The 26,546-nt window shown below is 41.9% G+C and overlaps 1 long non-coding RNA gene across 1 annotated transcript; it reads left to right on the forward strand.

Moving 5' to 3' along the window:
* Positions 1–1,573: 1,573 nt before the first annotated feature.
* Positions 1,574–21,430, forward strand: LOC137160536 (uncharacterized). Its single transcript, XR_010921911.1, has 3 exons — positions 1,574–1,652; positions 1,784–1,924; positions 21,345–21,430. It is a non-coding gene; the product is annotated as an uncharacterized lncRNA (long non-coding RNA).
* Positions 21,431–26,546: the final 5,116 nt, after the last annotated feature.

The following is a 26,546-nucleotide window of genomic DNA, read 5'->3' on the forward strand; positions in this document are numbered from 1 at the left end:
TTTCACTAATGGATAACTTGGAATGATAAAAAGTAAACTGAAATAATGTGTCAGTAACTCTTAGCATGAGTGACAAGACAGACTTCAATATTTTTCACTGACTAAAGTTTTGTAGTGCTGGGGAACTTTGCCAAAAGTGCACTAAAGAGGGCAAGATGGGATATTAATAAAGCATGAATTTTCTTTTATAGAAGCCTTCAGAAAGCTAATTTAGCTAAACTCTTCATCTAGGCTATTCTCCAGTGGTGATTAAATGCACTTTAATAGGTGAACCTGTCATGCATCTGAAAGGATAACAAAGAACCTGACTTTCTTAAGTGCATGTTTTGCTGTGATAAAAGTATATTCAAGAAACTACGTATGTGCTGGCTATCATTTTATAGGTGATGAAGAAGGCCACATCTTATAGACAGAAGGTACAAAGATTTTTAGAATACTGAATTAATGTATTTAAATAATTGTTTAAGGCTGTATCACTGATAGCAGCAAAGTGGTAGTTCCAGAATGATCATCGCTGATGTTTAAGAAATGATCTTCTGTTTGGCAGTTGGATCTCAGATACTTGGAATGGGTCATGTAGAAGAAGTAATGTAGAACAAAGGCTTAAGCACAACCAGAAATAGAAGTGATCAACACCTGAGACAGGCAGCAAGACTAAAAGTAGGAGTCATGAGAGCAGATTTTTTTGCTCCTAATACATAATCTATTTGGGAACTATATGCTGCTTCTGTAAGTGGAAGTTAGACTTCAGGACTTACATACAATACCGACCTACCTTACAGGAATGTTTTGAAGATAAATAAGTTTTTTAAAGCTGTGATCCTGCAAACATTTATGAATATGAATAGTCACATTAAACTCAATAGGACTACTCATATATAAAATTAAGCATGTGAATAAGTTTTTGCAGGATAGAGGCATAGGCTTGTGAACAGAGCTTGCCAATACCTTTTAAATGATGAAAATATGGCTTTTTGAAGCAAATGAAATTTTTCCTGAAAAAATTTAAATTTCCTTTGAAAATGTTCTTGGTGTTTTTGATGAAAAATCAAAAACGGAAAAACTTTTAGATTTCTGTAAAAAAGCTTGGTTTTTAGTAAAAATGATCAGTTACTGAAAACTGAAAAACATTTTTTGCTGAAAAGTAAAACTTTTAATTCATTGAAAAAATGATTCCCTCCCTGGCCTCCACAACATTTCCAGGAAAAGACAGTTGGCCTTTTCCAATCAGCTCTTCTTGTAAGGCATTTTCAATATGAATATAGTTATGTGGTGCTGCATTTTGTTATTACTATTGTAACATCTAGCACACCTATTCACCTGTCTGTTTTCTTCCATTCTACAGGTAATACAATTTAGTTCAGACCCCCAGAGTATTTTGGACAGATGACATGGGTCACAACCCTGCAAACTCTTACACCTGTGCTTACTTTTACTACTGTGAGCAGTCCATTTCCTTCAGTGGGGCTATGCAGGGCAATAAAGTTAAGTGTTTGCAGGTGTGAGGTCATAGAGGTCAGCAGGAGCTGCTCTGGGCTAGGACATGCACAGACTGAAAGAGGAGCTTTAAAAGAGGGAGCAGAGCAGCTCACTTGTTGGAAATTTAGCAAAGAAAACAGGCCTTCAGTGCCTAAGGAAAGCATTGACTGATGGTAGGGGTTTTCCTAATGGTCCCTCCTTGAGGGAAGGGTGGACCACATTCTGATGCACCTTGAAGGGGAATCGTTCTCCTCTGTTTCCTAGGAAATGTATTTGTGTTAATTCCCTTTGCTTTTTTATTCAGGGGAGAGATTTTAAAGTGATCAGGCTGGAGGGCAAAGTCATAGGAAGAGACAGATCATTTCAGAGGTGGAGCAACCACTGGCTGAAGGTACCTGATTGGAAGAGATGTTTTGCCATAGCTACCCACAAAGAGTGCTTAGTGGTGAGTTAATCCCTTCACAGAAGAATTAAAGGGTGTGGTGTACATACAGCTGGGATCCATAACCTACCAGACTCCATACTGGGCATAAAAATTAGTCCTCTGATAGTGCTTCCTCTATCTTAAGGAAAGATGAAAGGCTGCTCTCCTGATTGTCATTTCTGAGGGGTTCAAATCCTTATTTTAAAAGACTTTGGATAAACTGTGCAGAGGGAAGGATATTCATCTGAACTAGTAACATCCTGGCAAAGGGAAGACAGTCTCTGTTGGATTACTCATTTTCCCACATGTAAGGGGAGATTTTTCAGTTTGTTTGGGTACAGGCTGCTCATAAAACTGTTATTTTAACTATAAAATAATGTTAATTACCTTGTAAATGACAAAATGGTGACCTTTTTTTTTTTATGGCAACCATTCTGAGTCAGACAAATAGTCGCCTGAATCGTGCATCCTGCCTGTGAGTTATGCAACCCTACAAGTTGTTTTGACTCTTTAAGCTCTTGACCAATTTCTTAGGGTAAAAACTACAGACAAATATCAATGAAAGAACAACAGTAAGTTTCAACAGCTGTGACAAGCTGGCTGCCAGAAAGCATGCCTGATGTGTACGTGAATAATAGGCAATCTCTCAACTTTGTAATCCTAGAGAAAAATCTTATCAAGCTTTTCCCTCCAAGAACATTACTTCAATGCTATGACCCTGATAATTCATGAAAGGATGGAGTGCTGGAGGTACTTGATAGAGGTAATTGACATGTACTATATGCATAGTCAAAGTCAACTGTACCTTTTTATAAAACTATTACTATAGTGTGCTGCAATAAGACAGCATTACATGTCACTGATTCATCTTTCAAAAGAAAAGGAGATCCAGAAAAGGACAAGGATAGATTAAAAGTCAGCAATGGCAGAAATTTCTTTCATGATATTAGAAAGGAGCCGTGGGGCTAAATTTATTTCTTGGGTACTATGTCATCATGTTTTTTCACGTTTGTACATCATCTGTTTTACACTATAGATTTTATATTTGGAGCATAGTTGTCTTGTTCTCCTTTATTGGTGCCAGTGTGGAGGATTTCCATCTCTTGTGCATTTGAGCTAGAAAAGACTTAAGTGTTGGCATTAATCATACAGTAAGTCCTTTTCAGGTCACTTTGACATGTCATTGGTTGACATACTGCAACAGTAGTATTATAAGTTTATCTTAAATTCCAGAATAAAGCAGTACTAAATTCTCACAGAAGGAGTTATCTCTCTATTTGGCAAAACCAGAGTAGAATGCTCAGACCATATTTCTACTCTGTGCATTTCAGGATGTGTCTGCCTGCCTGTACATATCATACACACCCAACCATTCACAGGAAAATGAATCCCACAGCTATATAAGCAGTATGCATCATGTTGGCTAACAGGCTAATCACTGATTAATCCTTCCCTATGTTTGACTATGCTAATATGTTGACTCAGCTGTGGCCATACCAGGGCTGCAAAAGTCTACACAGGCTTGAGCTTGGTCTGTATTTGTATGGGAGAGTTCCATTTGAAATTGCAGGTACCATCTGCAGTAGTATTGATTCAATGGGTGGTGCACTTCCCTCTGTCTCTTCTGAACTGATACCCTAGTATGGTGCAGAGAGAATGTTGATGATTAATTATAATTTAGTTAGTGTCCATGATTTTGATGGATTTAAAAAAAACAAAAAAACAGTATGGTTAAGTGCTTTGAGGGCGAAACTTCCTGGACTCTGGGTTTTAAGGAGGCACAAGGTGATGGGTGCAGTTTCATATGTAGACATCATTTATTCACACACCCTTATGAAGAGTTGGGTAGAGTTAGGTTCCACCACATATGTGGATAAGTGATTCCTGTGTATTGTTCGTAACACACTTTGGGATCTCTCTGAATGACTGACTGGTGGTGAGATCTAATGGAAAATATGTTGTGATAAATCAGCTGAGCAGCGATGGGTCAGGAGAAGGCAATGTAGTGAATGTTCTGAGGGCGAATCTGCCGCTTCTTCACTTCCTCCTGCTCAGAAGGAACAGCAGGGAGCAAGGACAGGAAGGTGCTGGGACAGTTGGAGGGGAAGCGAGTGGGGATATAGAGGCAACCAGTCAGGGGCTTTGAGAGGAGCATCGGGGCTGCAGGCAATTGTAGTGCTGTACGCTAGAGCCTTAGCAGCTGAAGTACCTACAGTGCTTCTCTGCTTTTATGCCCAGAGCATGCAACCAGAGACCAAGGTTACTACCACAGCGCACCAGAGACTCCATGTGCGGAGGGATGGATGAGAAGTAGAGCACAGTACGCGCGTGACTTTAGCAATGTGCTATGAAGATTGACTTAACACAGTTACTTGGTGAGCTTCATCAGGATTAATGCTGGATAAAGTTGAAAAGTAAAATTTTATGTGTGTTCGTTCAGGGGAGGGGAAGAAGCCTTTGTGCAGATAGCAAAACTAGCAAAAAATCTGGCACTTTTTTTTGGAAATGTTGTGGTGATTGGGGTTAGCCTTTAAAAATATGACTCTGCTAGTTTAAGAAAATGAGATCACACTGTTGGCCGCACAGTGAACTTTGCCTTTGATCCTAGCTCTGACCTGTACCTGTTTCTCCCCTGATGATGTGATGGAGGTCCAGAGACCCCTAAACAACATAAGAGGCAGCCTGTCTTTCAGTAGGCATGAGAAATAGTTACTGAGACAGTAAACAAGAGTGGGAATTGTACAGGAGAGAGAAGTATGCAATTGAGATGAGTTGGGAGCCACCATAGACTGTCATCTTGGCTCCCAAACAGACAAACTTCATATAACGGGGGGAACAATTTTGAAGAAACTCTGAGAAAGTCTTGATTACTCAGTTTCTCTCTTTCTATCACATTTTTTTCAGGGAATTGTTCCAAGTGAGTCCTCGATTACCACAATCTGTTAAGAGAAACTGTTATTTGTGCAGTTCAGCTGAAGGAACCATGAGCGAGGCAGACATTAGCTGGTTAGGATTTCAAGGACTGGAGATCCAGCAATGAGTGTGGTTATAAGTCTGGGATGCATAATGAGATGTGAATGGTGAAGAGGCTGTGTGAGCACAGAGTGGAGAGAGAGAGAGAGAGTGTTCTGGGAAACATAACTTTAGGCACAACAGAATCCTGGAAAATTCAAGGGTAAGAGGAGATCCTGGGATGAAGGGATGGGAGTGGGGGAATGCTGGAAGCCATTCCAAAGATGCCTTGAAGATCATCTTGGAGGCAAATACAAGGTAGGTGTAGATTGAGGCACTGGGAAAACCAGCATACACAATATAGTTCATGTCTCTTGTTTTTATGCATTTAACAAGTACCTCACGTTTCTCTTGCCAGCTTAGTAATAATGGCAGTTTAAATGGCTCCACCAGAGGACTTTGCAAAGAAAAATATTTGCAAATCAACATGCTTGTGCTTGTTTGAGCTTTTCTTAAGCCTTTGCAACAGACATCAGTGAAGGGGAGGATTTTTATTGTGGGGTTTTTGTTTTTTGTTTGTGTGAGAATATTGCCTCAGAATAACTTGACAGGAATTGGGGTCTGTGGCACAGTCAGTCTCCAGGCAACTTAATGAGCACAGATTGCCTGTATCAGGCTGCCTGATCAGTGGAAAGGGTCAGTAGACCAGCTTATAAATCCAGGAGCAGTTTAGTGGCTGCTCAAAGCATTCTGTCATGGCTGTGATAGTACCTGGTTTCCACCTTGTTTCCAGCCCTCCTTTATTCCAGGTAACTCAGCTTTGACCCTCAACTCTGATTCCTGGCGAGCAACTCCTGCTTTGTCCACGAGGCCTGACCACCCACAGCCTGGTCTCATGCTATTGTTCTGGTCTCAGGCTACTCATGCTACTGTTCTGGTCAGTACTGCTTTCTTTAGAAAGACACTGAACACTCGATTGTCTATAGGTAACATGAAATTATTCCTGTTTAATGTGGAAGAGTTATTGTTAGAGTTCAGAATTGCAAATTGCCTTTTCTGAAAAATCTGACTTGGCTACATAAAATCCAGTATCATAGAGAGAAAGTACTTAATGTAGACCATTGAAATCCTGGGACTAGTTGAAAGTGTATGTATATTAATCCTTTGGAAAAGACAAAAGGGGTACATTCTTTCCAATTGTTTAATGGATTGAGAACATTTTCAAATAGTGTTTTAGTATAAATAATTGCATGTTTGGTTTAGAGAGAACTCTTCAAGGTGGCAGGTATTGTAAACTGTTTTTTTTTTTTTTTCATTAAAAGAAAGTGTGGGCTAAAGTAGCCAGTCACATAGGACAATTAAAGCTGTGTATGTGGCTTTACATTAAAACAATAAAAACCAAACAAGATGGTCTGTAGATCAGAATAAAAAGTTGGGAGCAAGGGGAATTAATTATTCTGGTCATAGGAGGAGGGGATACTATGATTCCGATGTTGCATATTTCCTAGTAACAAACATCTAACAACTTTGGTAAAGTTAATTACTTAAATTGTACACTTTTGGGAGCAGGGACTGTCCTTCTGTTCTTTGTCTGAACAGTTCCTAGCTCTGTGCGGCCCTGGTCCATGACTAGGGCTTGTACATGCAACAGTTAAATAATATTCTATAAAATTATTTGTATATCTGGCAATCTATGTTATGCTCTGCAGGTGATTGTTGGCTTCAGAATAGTTGTTGGGAATTTTTCCTGCAAAATCTTTCATTCTATGCCTGATGAAGGGGAAAAAAGAAATCTTTGTACATCACAGCGGAGAATGACTCTACAGGGGCGGAGGAGGGGGGGAGATGGAAAGCGGATATCACATGGCTATGTTGGGAGATAACTTTGAGACTACTGTAGTATTTTAGCTGCAGGTGACTATTATTCCAGACTTCATGTAACTTTAAAATTCCTATGAAGTAATTTGTGGATCATTGCAATGTATCTTACTGATGTAGAGGGAGCACTGGGAGGGGAATTTTTTGTAACTGAAGGAGACTACAGAATCTGTATCACACTTAACTGTTAGCTACACTGGGATTATTGTTGTCTGTAATAAAATGAAGAACACAGGCTTAGCTCAATGAGAAAAGGGTCAAATTATTTCTCCTAGTCTCTCCCCACCAATGAATGTCTTCACTGGCTTCGTGTTCTTTACCCTATCAAATTCAAGCGTTGTGTGATCACTTTCAAAACCCTGCATAACTGCCCCTCCCCACCTTCCATCCCCTGTGCTTTGCCAATGATTTGCCAGCACTGATGCTCCATTTGTTCACTTTTTCTGCATTCTCCTCCATGCCTTCTGCCATTCTACTGTCTACTCCCCTCTCAGAGTTTCTGAATATGTTCAGAAATCAGATGATTTAAAACAAAAATCCCTTTTTCTTTCCCTTTTAAATATGCTGCTTGGTTATTAGAGGATTGTCTATATTGATATTTCAAAGCACTGCTGTCATCTGGGTGGTCACATTCATCAAGGACTTTCGCAAGTTTCTCTTGCTTAAGAACTGGGCACTGGTTTCCAGTAGCAGAAAGTACAGGGGGGTGGATTGTGGCAGCATAAGGAGCCCAAAATTTACTTTATGCTGAGTGGGAACCTGTAGGCATTCAGGGCAGCCTCAGCAGTGGCTAATACTGGCTTGAGAGTGTGTGACCAGGGGACTTTTTGACTGATTACGTCTTCTCGGAAGGCTCCACCAGTGGGGGAACCTATAGAACTGAGACTTGCCTTTTTGTGACAGATGTTCCAAAGGAGGGCTGGGTGCTTGCCTTCTATTGGGTGAGCCACTTAAGAGGTGTGGTGGTCCTTTGAGTGTGTAAATGTTGGCCCTGAAGCTGCAGTGGTGTGCAACACTGAAACGTCAAAGTTGAAACTGAAAAATTGAGTATATCAACCATTCTAAGTAATTGCTGTGAATACCTGCAGTAGGCTGTAGTAGTAATAGGAAGGAAAGAGCAAATATATTTAAGTTGGTGACCTGGATTCTCTGAGCTTTGCTTTGTGTAAAGTGGACTTGACATAGCCAGCAAAGAATTCCCCTGTTGTAGAGGAATGCTCTGTCAGAGTAGACCACTCATCTACAGACATGTCTAGCCCCTCATGTAGGCCCTGGGAGGGGGCATTCCATTGGCAGGAGGCAAGTATGGCAAGGCAGAACACCCTCTCTATTGGTGTGAGTTAGAGCTACAAGGGAGAAGCTCTAATATGTGCTGAGGCTGGGCAGCTCAGGATCAGGGAGACATAACTGGCTCCTTTGTGGTTCCCCTCATCTTGCTGCCGCTGATCACAGCTTGAATGTAATCAAGAATCTGACCCTGTGTGCTTGTTTCCAGGACCGTTTGGGAGATAAGGGAAATAAACAATAAAAAAGGGGGGAATATATTTTGCAAATTCTATTTCTTCTATCATATGGACAAAATATGCCAATTTGGGGCAGCAACAGAATTGCAAACTTCCTTTTTTAAAAGGCTGTTTTCTTGAAAGTGTTACGGTGCTAATCTGAAGATTCTCCATCATGTAGCCAAGTGTTTGGTACAACAGTGAAGTAATGCGACACTTGAAACTTGTCAAAGGAAGAACAATAGTTTCTTTAAATGATCAGTCACTTCATATACCAATTTATATTGTCTACCACTAGGTGCTACCACAGCCATAGTAATGTGTTTAAAAATCAAAACTATTGATTGTGTGTATAGAGGAAAGATTTCTCATTTTCTATAGATCATATTGAAGGCCCAACAATATTCTAGATCCATTTGATATTTGGGTTTTTGCATAACTTTAATGTATTTTCTAAAGGTGGTGGTTTGACTAGGTGTTGAATGATTTGGAAACTTTCGGCTTAGTAACATGTGTTTTTTTTAAGGTTTACATTAGTCACAGCTATGTATGGAATCTGTTAAAATGATTGTTCCTTCAAAAAGGAAACTGTCTGAATTTTAGTTGTAAATAATCTTAACTAGGGAGATGGGATTATTTCTATAAAAATCAGGATCTCTCGATATTGGGGCTTTGTCTTATATAGGTGCCTGATTACCCCCCCCCCCCCCCCCATGATTTCTTCATACTTCCTATCTGGTCATCCTAATCTTGACTGGATAGCTCAGGGGACTGGTTGTGGGATATGGAAGAGCCTTTCACCTCTTGACCAGCTGGTGATCATTGCAATTCAGTATTATTCAAATAATTACTAGTGTTAGCTTGGATTTTTTTTTTTTTTTGACAAGTTCGTTTTTTCTTTTGTTTTTTGGGGGGGTTGGAAAATACAAATTCATCAAATCCAAAACCCTTCCTGGGAAAGGGGTAGTTTTAATGAAACTTTAATTGGGTAGGTTTCTCAAGTCCAGGTGGGATTTGTACTATGGCAAAGGTGTTCTCCATTATAGCCAGTGTTTATGGCATTTGCCTGGGTTGCAGGTACTATGGAAAGACAAGGGATCAAGTCCCTGCTCTGAATCAGGCAGAGCATGGTGTCACCCATGGACATCTTGGTGCCAACTAGCAGAAGGCACAGGGGATACATAGGGTTGTATAGGGATCTCCTGGGGTCAGACATCTGCATAATAGGTCACCAAAGGGTGGCATGTGAGCTCTCCTCTGAGAGTCAGTAGCCCATGGGTCATCATAATCATTGTGAAAGGCATGTACAGATAATATTTAAAGGACTTATGTAACTACCCTGAATATTATGCTTTTAAGGTCTTGGAGTTAAGACAGGTCACCAGGAGGTGACATATCTTGGAGATATTCCTTTCAGGCAGACATCTGTCTCCCTGTCTGGCCATTTGTGTATTGTCTGCCAAGCTGTATATTGAACTAGTTGTGAATTGAGAGTTTGTGAAATCTAGAGGATGAAGCAAACAGTGGGGTGTATGTGTCCTGTTTTATGAATAAAGACACCGGGATTGGTCTAGTACAGCGTTTCTCAATTAAATTTCCCCGCGGAACCCTTTAGGCTCCGCGGGGAAATTACACTCGTACTCGATACCCTCTGCCGAAAAATCCGGGACATCTTCCCTTTTTCGGCGGCGTGGAAAACAGCTGCTCTCGGCGGCGCAATGTCACTTTCTCGAGGAACCCTAACAGTGTTCCTGCGAAACCCCAATTGAGAAACACTGGTCTAGTATATCTTGGTGCGCAAAGACAAGGAATCCTTCACCTAGGAGGCAAACCTTGTGCATGTCTCATGAAAGAAGGCTCACAGCCTGCCTGTCTGGAAAGCACTACAGGGATTTTTGGTGAGCAATACTCTTGTATCTAATAAAGTATCTTGTTAAGTCAAGGTTCTAGAATGCATGTTATGATTTTATTTGATTTGTAACTATTTGTTTCCAATGCTTGTACTTGCTATTACTTGAATAGCTATGCTTTGTTAAATCAACTCGTACTTGATTTCCCTATAAACAAATCTAAGTTTGCAACCCCATGCTCTGAGTGTCCTTGGCCTCTGTTGCCAGAAGCTGGAATGGATGACCGGAGATGGATCACCTGATTGCCTGTTCTGTTCATTCCATGTGAAGCACCTGGCATTGCCCACTGTTAAAAGACAGGATACTTGGCTATATAAACCATTGATCTGACCCAATATGGTGGCTGTTATGTTTTAAGTGCTGTGAGTAAAGCAGAGTAGTGAGTGGAAGTGGTAAGCTGAGGGATGCTGTTTCTCTGGAAGAAGTGGATCAGTGAACACTGTGAGGGTCCAGTGGACCAGGGGCTGGACAGTCCAGAGAGACTGGGAGGTCTGGACTCTGGAGCATCCTTATTGATAACCTGCAGAATGACAGCTGAGCCTGCAAGACCTAGAGGAAAGTGCATGTGCTAGCAGTGGCCAGTGGGATTGGTGATCTGACTCATGGCAGGCACAGATTAGGCTTCTTCATGCAAAGGATGGGTGGTAACCAGGGGCCTCACAACCCTGGGTACACCTGGGAAGTGTCACAGAAGAACTTAAACCTGGTTCTTCTAAGGTCTTGCATCTCGAGTCCCTGTTGCTGTCAGGAACAGCAGGGACTTGAACCCTGGTCCCAGTGCTTAATTTGTGCCAGGGCTTGCAAGGACTGAGCCCCTGCACCTCTAGGCTTGGGAATTCATAGCCGTGGTACCTCTAGGCTTGCCACGTCAGTTATGAAAGAAAAAAAGTTGCTTGAGCCCTGGCAACTCTTTCATTATAAATTAAGTACTGCCTGGTCCTTCCATGTTTCCTGCGTCCCAGGTGAGTGCCATAGTCACTAAGGAACAGACAGTTTCTCTTTGGCTCAGTTAACATTTAATTATGTATATGAAGTAGAACAGCTCCAACAGAAGCAGTTGAAAGAGGCACATGCCAGAATAGCCAATATCCTCCTGGTTGGGACACTCACCTGGGAGGCAAGAGTACAAGTCCCTACTCTGAATGAGACAGAGCAAAGACTTGAACCTGAGATGCAGGAGACCTAGAAAAGGAAGGTAAGTGCCACTACAACAGAATTATTCGCTATAATGGGGTGGCCTTCCTCTCTCCCTCCCAAGTCTCTTCCAAAACTTTTTTCAAGGTCTCAGTTTTGTCCAATGTGGAGTGGGAAGTTTTTCAAAATCACAAATTCTCATAGGATGATAAAAAAAAAAAAAGTTTCCAGCACAGCCCTAGTCGTCATTGACAATTTTTTCAGTGTAATGGTGTTTAGGTTCTTGAGTGATAGGTGTCTTTTTATAAGTATTATGAGAGGTAGATATTTTAATGTTAGAGCTGGGAGGAAGAAAAGTGCTATGTAGTATGGGTCAGTCTCAGTCTGCTCAGACTTCTGGAAACCTCTCCTATACATGCCTAGAAACTTAACAGGATTATTGGAAGTCCTTTTTTTGCTAGTAATGTGATGCTTGTCCTTTGAGTCAAACTTGCTGAACTCTGTCTGCTATCTTGGAGAACATTGCCAAGCCTATACTCTGTCTTACCATAGTTGAGACTAGTGCAAAATTACTGAAATGTTGTTAATTGCTGAAGATATAATGCTATATTTGTAGTAAATTCTACCACTTATATGTTTGCAGTATGCAATTTATTTTCCAACAACTGTCACATAGTATTTCCTCACACTATATGCATGCATTGAAGAGCTGTATCACAAGATAAATCTGCCACAAGTATTGATAAATTCTACAGAGATGTTTGCCCCAAATGTTTAGAATTCAACAGATCATTAATCTTCTATCGCAAGCTTCAATAGGCTGGGCTATGACAAAGTTATCTGCTGCATCTCCAGGGGATGAAAATAGACCGTTGCTCCACCTAGCCACCCATCAAGAATAGCAGCAGTTGAATAAAATAGCTACTTAGCTATTTTTTGGGCTGAAGGTGAGTCATTACAATGGTGAATTTGCCAAGAGTTTTGTGGGGAGAGGGGGAACTTTAACCTTTTCAATGCCTGATGCAAGTTTACAAAAACAGTAGCTATGTGATCTTGTGAATAGTATCTTCATGTTTCCTGTGGTAGATATCACTGCCAACATTGTGGTCCTGATGTACAAACCAATATGTGCTGTATAAGGAATTAAATACACCCCAAAGCATCTGTTGGAGGTTTTTTCAATATTTTTTTTCCTGGTGTATCTCTACCTTCAGAAGAGAAGTTCTCCATATCACTTCCTTCCCTATGTCACTGATCATCTTTTTTTTTTTTTTTTTTCTTCTTATGAAGAATTTTAATTGTCTTTTAGAAAGAAAAACATGGTTTTTAAATCCAAAAGAGAATGGGCAAGTATTACTGATTCAGGCCTCTCCTTCATTACCCAGTATGTATACAGGTTCCTCCCCACATGTATCAAGCCTTCTTCACTTTCTGCCACACCCTCCCCAAAACATCGCCGTCACTACCCCAAAATAAATCACAATAGCTCTTCAGTCCATATTGGATAGTATAAACTTTCTATATGTGAATAGAAAATAAAAGCTCAAAGATCATTTTAGGAAGGCAATCTTGAAAGATGAAGCAAAAGTAGATATTACCCATATTCCAGAAGAAAAGATCTATCTCCTTCATTGGGCCATTGGCTCTTATTCACTTGCTTTATTAACAAGATGATAGAAATGCATTGGCATCACTAATTACAGCCCATATGATTTATTTTTAGGCCCTTAAGATTTTCAGGGAATAATGCAGAACCTACACAGACTTTGTTGACTTGACTGGAACTACTTGTTGTTTACCATAGAGTGAAAGTTCTCCACAGTATAATGGTTGTGGTGTGCGGGGTGGGTTCTGATAATTGATTGATTGCAATGGGACTGCTTGTGGTGTAAAATCTTCCTCAACGTCAAGAAGGCTCCTTAGATCTGGCCAAGAGACAGCAGCTAGTGAACCACTTCCCTTTCCATTCATGATCACATAACATTGCTGTAGTAACAGCAATAATGGCTTATATGGAAGAAGAATAAGAAAGTATTTGATATGTTGCTAGTTACCTTTCTATGCAATTTGGCACCCAGGTGGAAAAAATAAGAGAGCCAGCACCATCTAACTTGCCCCTGTGTGTAGATCGCTAGGAACATTCCAGAAATGACAGTTTGGAACCCTTATGTATTAGAGTTAGTGAGAGGAGACTCCACTCCAGTAACTTTCTTCTTCAGTTTTGCATAGATCTGAAGGGGACAGAGAAAATGTACATTCCCTTTCATTTTCCAGACCACATTCATAACATGCCCTCCGGCAAACATTACCAAAGTCAGTAGCATGGTTCTAGCAGACATAGAGGAGACTAAAGGTAGTGTAGCAACAGCATGTTTAATAAGATATTAAATATCTTCAGGATAGAGGAAATTACATAGTCAAAAAATTTAGTAAATATCTTTTCAAATAACTCCTTCAATTCCAGGCCTCAGGGCAGAACAGTCCTGTCTCGCCTCTTCCACCCGTGGCCCTGCCCTGCTCCTCCCCTGCTTGGCTGGCCCACTTGCCACCGTGTTCTTCCTCCTCCTCCCCGCTTGGTCCCCTTCCTCTCTTCCACATTCCCCTTTCCCCCAGGTGGAAGCAACAGCTGCGGGGGGAGGGATGTGACTTGCAGCAGCAGGGGGGCAAGTGATGGCAGGAAGGCTGAGCGGGGGTTGGGAGGGAAGACCGTGCTGCAGCGAGCGGCAGGGCTTGATGGGGTCTGGGGTGGAGTGTGGTCAGGGCCAGGGGCGGAAGAGGCCCGGGCCCTTTTAAATTGCTAGGTCCCTGGGCAGTTGCTCTCTTTATCCACCCTGTTGGCAGGCTTGCTTAACTATTTTAACTGTTGGTTTTTTAAGGCCTTTAGACACTACTATAAGAGATCAAGGCTCCACTGTGCTAGCTAGTACAAACACAGTAAGCAACAGTCCCTGTCCCAGACAGCTTAAAGTCTATGTAGACAAGGAAGGAAGTGAAGAATTAAAGCTAACAGTACATGCCCCTCTACTTCTCCACCCAAATGCCACAGACCACAAATCACAACCTTTCCAGCTAGTTGTGATTACACCTTTGGGAACAATGGAATTATTTTTTAAATATGCCCATGTAACATCTGAGACTGTTGCTGGCAATGAAAAATGCAAACAGCTATACTTTCCCAGGAATTATAACTGGTGACTGACCATAGCTAAGCAAATGTTTGGCCAGAAAAATGTTATACTACATGCTTTGAATGTCCGCTTTGGTGGACCACCAGGGATGGCTAGATCCATAGTCATGGAAAGGGAGTGAGGTGTTGGAGGGGGGATGCTAGAAGCCAGGAATCCCCATGTAGACAGAGTTAAGATTATGATTTGTAGTCTGTAATGTGTGGCAGTTGTGTATTTGGGTGTGAAGTAGAGGGTATGTATAGTTAGCTTTCACTTTTCACTTCCTTACATTGTATATAGCCCAAATAAAAGCATCAAACACAAATCTTAACTGATGCATGTTTTGTTTTTGAATATGAATATAGGAGTATATTCTTCCTTGATGTGAATTGATGAATTTTTTGACTCGGACTGGATGCTTCTAATGGTTTAAAGAGGATATTTCACAGGCAAGATGAATAATCACAGAACTATTGGCTGACAATGACTCAATAATATTGCATAATTAAAAGCATTAGAGGGGTTTTATGACTGTCTGAAAAATGACACTAGCTATTGTAGAAGACAGGTGAGGGGACTAAACTGCAATATTGGAACAGATTGGACCATCAGTATGTTCTTCGTGGATTTTACCAGTATCTTAGGTGTCTAAATTACAATGCTGCTCTGTGCAGTTTGTGATCTATTATGACTTCTTGTGGCTTCTTCCTGCATGGCTAATGAAGGATCTAGTGATGACCTGTCTACTTAGCCTTGTTATCGCAACATTTGCCATTTAGGAAGAAAACACGATGTATTGTAATAGATTACAATGTACAACTTTTCATTTATACCCTAAAAACATCTTAGATTAAGAATTAATGAGAAGTGTTACATTTCAATTTTTCATGTTTGGAAATGAATTGAGTGGATTCATAGATAGCTTGAAATGTTTAATCGTACTGTTGTGCAGTTTGGAGTTTGAGATGGTAAAATGTGCAGAATGGATTTTTTTTTTTTGCTGCAAGTCCAAGACTGTTTATACAGCTTCCATTACCCCTAAATCACTTCTTCTGGAATAAAGGAAAGCTCTGCAGAGTAAGAATTAATTCTAAAGTATTTAAAAGTATAGCTACTGCTGGTCACACTTCTTCTATATGCATTATATAGTTCAATATCACTTTACACTTAGGACAAGATTTTGATACCCTTACTTATGTTGAAGATTATATTGCTCTGTATTTTGCAAGAAGTCCCGTTCTGGAACTACATGAGGAAAAAGGTAGCAGACTTCCACCATAATGGTGGCTGAATCTGGCCACTTGAATTAATTCCTTAAAAAGCAAGTACTAGGCTTCTTTTTTGTCATTTTGGAAGAGATGGAAAATTTTGTCCTCCACTAAAGTGACAGATCTTTACTAGCAACTAGAAGTGGTCTTATTTTTATGGTTCTATGATGCAAGGTCTTGGGACATATCAATAGTTGACACGCTGATAACACAGTCTTGACTTTCTCCAACCTTAACCTTCTCCTTCCTCAAATGGGTCCTGGATTCCTTTAATCATATATTTTTCTGCAGGCTCACGGTCTTTAGGAGGGGAGCCTTCTTCAGGAAGATCTTCTGTCCCCAAGAAGCTGCAGAGGCAGAATTCAGAGGCCACTATGATGGAACTAGGAAGCTCTCTTTCAAAGGGGCCCTCTGGGAGGTCTTTGTGACCAGTTAGATAGAGCATTGGGCTTAGGGGAATTGCTAACCAGTTATGGGAAAAACCTTCACAGGCTCATTTAGGTTTAGAGAAAACCCTATTTCTAGAACTGCCTCTGGGCTCAGTGACAATTCTGACATCCCAAAGAGCTTAGAAGACCCAGCATAGCAGGGCCAGGATAGTGTTTCCAGTCCCACTGTTGAATGGGCAGGTGGGTTTTCTGTTCTTCCTCAAAGAAACCAGGATAGAGAAGTGCTGGGAGTAGCTGTTTGTGAGATCTTTCATTTAGCCTGAGAGTTGAGGACTGTCTCTGCAGAGATAGGAGTGCATGTCCTCCTAGCTCAGGGTGCCAATATTCTCAGTTGCAGCCCAGAACAGACATTTTGACACCTTTTAGGAAGGAAAGAAACATGTGACTATTTGAGTTCTGTTCCTAACTTGAAATTCAGTGTTCAAATAGCTTCCAGATTAGAATGTGCTCATGAGCTGTGTGGGAAAGTGAAGTCATCAAGTGAATGAGGACATGAGCAGAAGCAGCACTGGGGACAGGTCACAAAGTGACCAAGACTAAGGTACCACCACCAGTACCTCTTCTTTTCACTACTGGAATCTTTATGGAACTGATGGTGTTAGATAAGTCACCTAGTGATACCTGCACAAAAAAAGATAGTGGTCTTAGGTCATTTTGTTTTCCTGCAGCCAGTCTTTCTGGCAGTATCACAACAACTAATTCCCTCTTTTGTTGTCCAACTGGACAGAATGTTGCTCAGTGCATCCATGATCATTCAAATAAAATCTTGGCATCTCCCAGCCTACTTTGCTAGACCTTATACAAATAACTCTCTAACCACCATCTGTTAAGGTGTTTCATTAAGCATGAATACTAGATATACATTCACAGCTGGTATCTGTGGGTCTCCGATATTCTCCTATATTTAATATTGCAGCATTGCCTTTGAGACAATTTTGAGGCCCTTCTCAGAACTGCAATCTACATGTAGCTAGCAGGAAATGGTAACACATTTTTTAGAGGAAGTGCCACAGGTGACTGGCTGACTTATCTAGCTGGATGTGAGACAAGGGAAGAAGTGTGTGTTTTTGTTTTTGTTTTGTGTTTTTTTTTTTTTTAAATCCCCTTGCCACCAAAAGCCCTTTCAGTCTTGGCTCCTCCTGCATTTGAGGCAGACCTTAATCTGCACACAATCTAATGAACAGCTGTTGCCTGCAATACAATACCATACTATATAGAAGGACCACCCAATTCTTAATATTTTAAAATCTATTATATTTTTGTAAATAGGGTCTGAATGTCCTGCTGAGCTAGCTGTGGGGAGGGGAAACAGGCATCCAGGACAGATTGTGTTTGCATGAGCACACCCACCTGCTTAGGTGCTCAGCATGATGGGGCTGCTTTGCCCAAATAATCCCTTTGGCTGGTGCTGGGTTACAAATCACTTCAGTGTTAAATGCAGGGGTAATGAAACGTTGTTCCCCTTATTGTATGGGCAAAGGGCAGCAGAACTGTGCTTAGCCTGTTCTGATTTGAAGGGTCACTGTTATCTGAACCGAACTGGCTAAGCAAGGGGTGTGGATGCCAGAGCCCTGTGAAGATTGATGGGGGGGGGGGGGGACAGGTATTACTGCCCAGAAGTGTGGGTTCTGCCTCAGAGCCACAGGCATGGTTTAACCTTTCCCCTCCCCTTGTTCAAATACTGAGTTAATTAAGATTCCATTAGGAGTCTTTTGTTTTGTTAAGTACTCGCTAGAGCTGAAATCATCTACTGTGGGACAGTGCTCCTGCCCAGCTTCAGTGCTGGCCGGGGCTCTCTGCTTGGTGTCCCCTTCTGGTTCTCTTTGTTTGACCCTGTGACCCTCACATCCCTTCCTGGTTTTTTCATTAGTTGTTCTCAGTAATTAGTTGTATTCCGGGCTCAGTGGCTCCTCCCCTTAGACTGGGGGAGGGGCCTTTAGCGGTGCCTGCCCACTCCCTGGTTTATAAATAGGTTCAGCACTGAGGCTCTCCCACTATGAGCTGAAATCACTGAGAGCTAGGTGGAATCTCAAGAGCTTAACCCACAGAGGTCATAGTGGAGGTGGTAGCAGAAGGTGATGGTTTGCAGAGAAGCAGCTGGCAGGACGGCCAGAATGTAGCGGCCGGATAGCGGAGAAAGCAAGGTGCCTTATTTTCCACCTCCCCGCAACCAGGGTGGGAGGTGAACTCTGCCGATTCACCTCTAGGCTCTGGGTCTGCTCTGACTAAGGACAATGCTTCTGAGTGGGGTGCTGTGAAGAGAGGGGCACATTCAAGGAACTTCTTGTTGATGGATTTAAGAACCTGAGGCAAAAGGAAACTGCCCAATTTACTCTGGGGTGGGTGTTTTGTTCATGGTTTTATGCTTGTGAATCCTGCTTGTGGTGGTTTCCCAAGTTGATGCTGGGTTATTTTTCCCCTTTTATTAAGTCTCTTTTCTATACTCAGTCTCTGTGCTTGTGAGAGGGGAAGTATTGCCTATAGAGGTGCCTAAGAGGTGGTGTGTAATTGTCCCAGGTTACTACGAAGGGGCTCAAGCCCGTTTTGTGTTGTATTGTTGAAAGGAATCCCTAGATATTGAACCAGGCCCTTGTTGCTGCCGACTCCGACTGGCAGAAGGGCTACATTTTAATAAATAGAAATGCAACTAATGCATATTTAAAAAACCAAAGCATTGCAAGGAAATGGGTTGTTAAATATTCCATTAAAAAGCCAACACCAATTATAACAATTGAACAATGATTGGCTGAATATTTGTACGTACTTTACAATATCTGTAACAGCTGCTGCGTTTGCTCCTTGTACAGGCCTAAATTTAAAAAAAAAAAAAAAACCTCCTGTGATGAGGCATGTGCCTCACAAAAGGCAGGCACAAAATTAGGTCAATTAACCTGGTAGGCTACACCTGGTAGTTCTTGTCCTTCAAGCCGAAATTTCATAAGTGAATATGGAGCCCAGCTGAGAAGGAGCAGGTTGGGCCTGCACAAAGGGAGGAAGCTGAGATCCAAAGAGGATCATTGGGGAAGTAGTCTGCAGACACTCCCTGGGAGAAGGGAGGGGTGTTTGGGGTTACAGAGTCTGTCAAACAGGAAGCAGCCTACAGTTAGTTCCTGAGAGGAGAGAGTTTGGGGATGGAGGATAGAGCAGGGAAGTAGGAAGGAGTCCTGGAAATAGCAATGGGGTCTGTGAGCCTTGCTGGACAGAATGTCTGGACTGGACCTTGGAGTAGTGGGTGGGCCCAGGTTTCCCTGCTGGATGCTGGAAAAGTGGTGCAAACCTGCCCCACACTGGAAGACTGTCTGGAATGGTGGGTGGATAGCTGACCCAATGGAACTTTGATATGTTGGAAGGAGAGGACTGCAGTCACTTGGATGGAGGGCTGAGTACTAAAGAGGAAGCACCCTAAGTCCTGGAGAGAGAGGGCCACTATGCAAAGAAGGGAGTATCAGACCTGATTGGTGCTAATCACTAGACTTCGTCACAAGGAGGTGTCCCAGTGGTGGTTGAACCCCATCAGACCTTGTTCTTCCTGAGAGTGCCGGTGTGGATTCCTCAAAGGCAGGTTTTACCATGTGTTGAGGTAGGACCTCTCAACCTCTTGAGCCAGTGATTTATTTCAAAGGGTTTCTTTTATCAGTTCTTAGAACAGTATTGTATCCTGAAGCCAGCAGCCTGCTTTTCAGTGTCCTGGAAAGAAAATGGAGCTCTTTGATATCTGAGTAATTCATAATGTTTCTAGCATAGCTGAATCTCTTTACTGCCTATTTTGGAGCCAAGTGTAGATTTAAGTGCACTGCAGATGCCTTCAGTGAGGTTCTCACTAATAAAATCAATGTAGCATTGTTGTTTCTCTTGAAATGCAACAGACTTCTGTCGATGCTAATAGCACATTTATTTGCAACTTATCACTTGTACTACAATGGTGCCTTGGAGCCCAACCAGGAGTGGCATCCCACCACACTAGGTGGACACAGAGTAACAGGCAGGCCCTGCCCTGTAGCCTTTATAAATTAAATAGACAAGACCATGAGTTTGGGGGAAGGGCTATAACAAGCAAGCATGGTGAGCAGTGTAATGGTCTGCAAGCATCATGTTAATTCCAGTTGTTTCTGAATTTTTTAGGTGGGCTTTTGCTGAGAGATGACTAGCTTAAAAAGGGAGATGAAGTATTGGGGGAGAGAACAGTGCATGGAGTCTGGTACCTGTGGAATGAGGCTCTTTTACACACTTCTGGGGGACCTCTGCCCAGTCTCATTCTGCCTCCCCCTTTTTTTTTCCACCCCACAGTAATGTGACTTTAGCTTGCTTGGATTTTATTGGGTGCTAGTTATATCTGTGACTGCAGTTCTTTATCTTGCTGCCAGTGAGAGGGTGCCACTCAGTAGCCAGTGCCTGAATTAAGTAGAGATGAATATCTTAGATTTGTAGCAACCTCTTATCCCAAAAAAGCCCTAACTTTTTTCTGCGTAGCTGATCTCCTTAACTGACTCTGTAGCCCTGTAGAATGTGGGAGCATTAGGTAAAATTGTATGATCTAAAGGATTCCTCAAAGCTTTCTCAGCTCCTGTTAGTTCAGGCAGTAATTATTTGGGACTGAGAATAGTAGCAATAATGCTATCAAACCAGGCTGCACTGTACTCCCACAGTTATATGGGCAGGGGGAAGCAAAACAGGACTCTTCAGGATGGAGGTGATTATGCGAGCAGCAAGGACTTTGCTAGCAACACTTGTTGAGGGCCTCCTTTCTCTCCTGCCAGACTTTCACAGATGCTGGATACACAGATGTTAGCACACAATTTTACAATTCAAACTCTGGAAATGTTTGCTCCTCACTCTGTCCTTCTGTTGCCAGGCGAACTGTCCCTGCCCTGTGTCCTCTTTTTCCATTGCTGCTTCTTTGGTTCTTACTCTATATCCCTGTTCCCTGCCCACACACAACTACCTTGCTTCTATTTACTCCGCCCAGCTTGACACTGCCTCTTATCCCACATACCAGACTCCATAACAAGGAAGACATGTCATTCATTGCCCTTCATCTCTGTTTATATGTTTTGCCTCCTTTCCTCTATCTCTTCTTGTTTTAAATGGTAACTGTTAAGAGCAGAGACTGACATTTATGATGGAGCCATAATCTTTACTGATACCTTTGGGCACTAATGCAATAAAAATTCTAACTTTTAGATGACCAGCATCTGTCCTCCATTTTTGTCGAGGAGGAAGTAAAGATGCCATTTCATACACATGATGGGATGGAGAGGGGTTACTTCTTGGCTTTCATTGCATTGTAGAATATTTGAGTCTTTGTAAAGCATTTTTGTACTTATTGGATTAAAAACTTATTTCCTACTTGCATTGTAGGTGACACTACTTGGACTCTTGGAAAAATCTTTCAAAGTCAAACAGAAGATTAGGGGTATTCAGAGTCTATTTGTTAATTTTTTTTATTGTTGGAGGAACAGTGTGTATTGACCAGGCCATAAGACTAGTAACCAGAATAAAATCTGTCTTAAAATAAATGCCCCTCAAAGCTTATCAGGATAATGGCAAAGAGGGCCGTTGTAGGCTCTGGAAATGCAAGGAGCTCTGCAGGAGTACAAGCATCTACCCATGTTGAACTCCTTGCAGGTCTGGGGCTCTGATTTTTGTTCTACATTTCTATACAGTGGATGAACATTGTCACGGTTTGGGGTAACTGCACTTGTATTCACCTTCTATGGTCCAGCAAGGGCACCTCTCTAGGCTTCCATCTCTCAGCTGTTGCCTCTCTTGGGTGGAGACACAGGTCCCTCTCCCCGCTAACTGGAGTATTTCCAGGCCACACAGCTCCATGACTGTACTGTATATTCACTCAGCAAGGCAGATTACCTAAAAGGCCTGTATCTGCACATTGCTTTTTCTTCAGAGACTAAGGATAATTACCAAACAGTGCATTTTATTCTTAAAGTAAAAGCATAACAGAGAAAACGTACATCAGAGATCACCTTCAACTTCAGCCTGGGCTTTGGCAGGTGAACAGTCTTTCACACCCTGCCTGGATCATCCTGTGATTTCATGTTCATAACATTCTTTGCTCAAAACAAACCCCCTCATGACTGAGTCACTCACTTACCAAGTTTGGGTCTTTGGAGAGTTTATGAATAGGTAATCACAATGGTTTTCTGCTCAAGACACAGCTTCAAAAGGAGGGATTCAGAAGTGGGTTATTTGCATTCCTCTCACCCCAACGGCTTTGTAGGAAATCCACTTTGCATATATTGTCCCCCACAGTACTTTGAAGCTCAAATAAACAATCCCCCAATAACAGACACATATTTGTATTTTTAATACAATGAGTTTCTAAGCAGCTTGCCCCAGTTCAACAACATTTTTAATTTAGTTCCAAAAGGTTGGTGCAGGATAATATCATAGCTCTCCTAAACATCTTGTGGAAGTGAAAACACTTTCTCACGTTGGGTTTTTTTCATGCTTTGTTCCTCTTTTCACCACTGATTGCATGTCAGGTGTTTTTTTTCAAAACCCAAATAATCTCCCCCCCCCCCCAAATTTAGACTGCACGTATACATTATGTTTGAAATGAATTTACCTTACTTTATTTTTATTTTAAGAAAAGGAACTGAGAAATGTTTAATAAAATAAAGCAGAGAGGGAGAGAGTATGAATGGTCTCTTATGTAACAGTTCTGTCCAATAGCCATACCCAATACAACGTAAGTGGGACAACCCTAATGACTATTCAGTCAAGAGAGAGTCTGTCAGATCACATCATGTTTAACATTGAGCAGAACTAATGTTGTTGTGTGCATGTCAAGAGCCCAAGAGCTGTCTCCTGTCACTTAGACTTCATCCTCTCTCCTGCTCCTTCTAATTACATGTGGAGAGCTAAATGGAACATGCATCATGCTGGTAGCCCAAAGTAATACTAGGAGGAATGTAGGTGTTTGAAACTTGTTTACTTTAGTTACTAGATTTGCAAAGTATTGGGAGTGCTACAGGGACAACATGCTTGGGAATACAAAAGGGAGGGAGAAAGAAGCAGCTACTTGCTTTATAGCAGCTGACTCAGGAAGACTAAGCATTACAGACTTCAGAGGGATCTATGTAAGTCCAGCTCCATAGCAGGACTTTTGAGGTTACGTTGAGGGACCTTGTACACAGTCTCTGACTCTGTCTTGTGTGGCTTACTTAAAAGCTACCACACAATAAGCTACTTTAGCATAGCTGCTGTGTTCTAAGCCTTTCCAAAAGGGCATGATTGTGTATATCACATCTACCTACAAGGAATGCAGGATCAACCCTAAGTGGAATGATAGAGTTTAGCTTCCTTAAAAATGGACTAGCCATACTTAGAGGCAAGAATAGTCTCTATTCTTTCAACTTAGTGTTCACAGTATTAGCCAACTGATACTTGTCTGAATTCCCAGGCCTGACCTTCAAGCACTTGTTTTTAAGGACATAATTTGAATTTAATGTGAGTCTTTCCATTGGAAACAACTGTCTGACTGCCTTGATTTATCTGGAGGTGGGACTCAAAAGGAAGAAGACATCATTCTTTGATACCTTAACTGCAGCACCCCAAAACCTTGCTTTAAAGAAATTAGTCATGTCCATCGTTGCTTTGTCTTTGATTCAGACTATACGCAATAGAATATTTAAACAGCAGTGATGGTGCTTCACTCATAAAGCCAATATAAATCTTGGTGCAATAGGCTATCACTTTCAGCATATAAACCTGGATTATTTTCCCCTTTCTGCATAAATATATATGCTATGAAGGCTGACACTGATAGGAATCAATCTTAAGATGTGGCACACAGTGAGCATGCTTCAAAGATGACTGAAATTACAAAATGAAACAAAGTATTAATGGCAAGAAATTGATGTAACAAAAACTTCAATGGTTTTGTTAGCTTCCCTGCTTCATTGCACATGAAAAGAGAAATAAAGAGAAGCTTTCATGGGAAAGCAAAATAGCCAGATACTTTTCTTCCTTTAGTGTCATTTCCTTCCAGGTTGGGAGATGTCAACTGTCCGAAGGGATGAAAAGTTTCTATTTTAAAAAAATTAGATAACATTACAAAGAATGACTTAACCACTTTCACTGCTGCACCTCCACTCCAGCTGTGCTGCTGCATTCTTTTGATGTTCCATTAAAATTGATAGCTATATCATCTGAATTATTAGTCTTTGCCCCAAGAAAGGATTGGCTGTAGTATGTCTTGCACAGCTCTGAGCATATTGTTGATACTTAACAAATAATCCTGTGAATCTGACCTTTCGAAGGCATCTATCAAAGGGGTATCTAAATGCTGTAGAAAGTTGCAACATACCTGCACCACTTGTAATCATACGAGATATCTGGCACATTACACAGTAGGAAAGTGGTAATATCTGACCCATTTACAGGCACTTCAGTTCCATTAGTATTATAGAAGATTAGGGTTGAAAGGGACCTCAGCAGGTCATCTAGTCCAACCCCCTGCTCAAAGCAGGACCAACCACAACTAAATAATCCCAGCCAGGGCTTTGTCAAGCCGCAGCTTAAAAATCTCTAAGGACGGAGATTCCATCACCTACTGAGGTAACCCATTCCAGTGCTTCACCACCCTCCTAGTGAAAAACTTTTTCCTAATATCCAACCTAGACCTCCCCCACTGCAACTTGAGACCATTGATCCTTGTTCTGTCATCTGCCACCACTGACAACAGCCTAGCTCCATCCTCCGTGGAACCCCCTTCCAGGTAGTTAAAAGTTGCTATCAACCCCCGCCCCCATTCTTCTCTTCTGCAGGCTAAACAAGCCAGGTTCCCTTAGCCTGTGCTCCAGCCCCTTAATCATTTTTGTTGCTCTCCGCTGGACTCTTTCCAATTTGTCCACATTTTTTCTGTAGTGGGGGTCCCAAAAATGGACACAGTACTCCAAATGAGGCCTCACCAGTGCCAAATAGAGGGGAATAATCACGTCCCTCGATCTGCTGGCAATGCTCCTACTAATGCAGCCCAATATGCCGTTGCCTTCCTGGCAAGAAGGACACGTTGACTCATCCAGCTTGTCCACTATAACCCCCAGGTCCTTTTCTGCCGAACTGCTATCTAGCCAATCTGTCCTCAGTCTATAGCAGTGCATGGAATTCTTCCATCCTAAGTGCAGGACTCTGCACTTGTCCTTGTTGAATTTCATCAGATTTCTTTTGGCCCAATCCTCCAGTTTGTCTAGGTTACTCTGTATTCTATCCCTGGCCTCCAGGGTATCTACCACTCCCCCTAGCTTAGTGTCATCTGCAAACTTGCTGAGGGCACAATCCACCACATCCTCCAGATCATTAATGAAGATGTTGAACAAAACTGGCCCCAGCACTGACCCCTGGGACACTCCGTTTGTTACCAGACCAGACCAACTAGACATCAAGCCATTGAGCCCGATGATCTAGCCAGCTTTCTATGCATCTTAGTCCATTCATCCAACCCATACTTCTTTAACTTGCTGATAAGAATATTGTGGGAGACCGTATCAAAAACTTTGCTAAAGTATATCACACCCACTGCTTTCCTCACGTCCACAAAGTCAGTCATCTGAGCATAGAAGACAATTTAGTACACTTTTTTGTAGTGTTTTCTGTGCCAGCCCACTTAACAATACTAAAAAATAAGAGTGACCATACAAGATCCAAGTATTTGGTTGATCTGATGCAATATCCTTCCTTTAATATCAGCCTATATTTGAGTTAGAAGAAAGCAAAAAAATTTAGCATTATAACACACCTGATAAATGCATAGGGAAGGCCAGATGGCAGAGGCCGAAGGCACAAAATGAAACCCCCGCAACAGCCCCCCAATCCTCCAAGTACACAGATTGATAAAAGAATAAGATCTAATGTTAAGAATAGAATGGAAAGAATAGTGCAAAGAAGTATTTGTCCTTGCAAAGAAAATATCTATTTCACATTATTCACAACTCCTTTTTATATTACCACTTCCAGGTAATTTCAGGGGGATCAGACTTGGGGTTCCTTTCCCCAGGGCACTTTGTGGGGGTTATTCTTCATTGACCTGATTCAGCCAATTCCAGCACCCATTCCTGACCAGGCACCTGCTCTCTCTAGCAGTATGAACCCATAACTGAGCTTTCACTCACTCCCAACTGGCGGTGGTGGTAGCCACTGCCCCTGCCAGGCAAGAGGAACCAGGAGGTCAAACCCCAGGAAGCAGCTTCTCCCAGGGATAGGGCCTGGGTCATGGGAAGAAACATCTGCAAAGTCCCTAGCCCTCAGCAGGGGCATTGGGGACCATCTACCAGTGGAGTATTCTCCTCCTTGCAGGCTTGGCCGGGGGTCTCTGCTCTGCCCCACCAGCACTGCAACCTTCTCACACCTTGTGCCTGCAGGGAT

The sequence above is a fragment of the Emydura macquarii genome, unplaced genomic scaffold (assembly GCF_026122565.2).
Source record: "Emydura macquarii macquarii isolate MOO-44397 ecotype Brisbane River unplaced genomic scaffold, CSIRO-AGI_Emac_v2 contig_2205, whole genome shotgun sequence".
In the NCBI taxonomy this organism is placed as follows: Eukaryota; Metazoa; Chordata; order Testudines; family Chelidae; genus Emydura; species Emydura macquarii.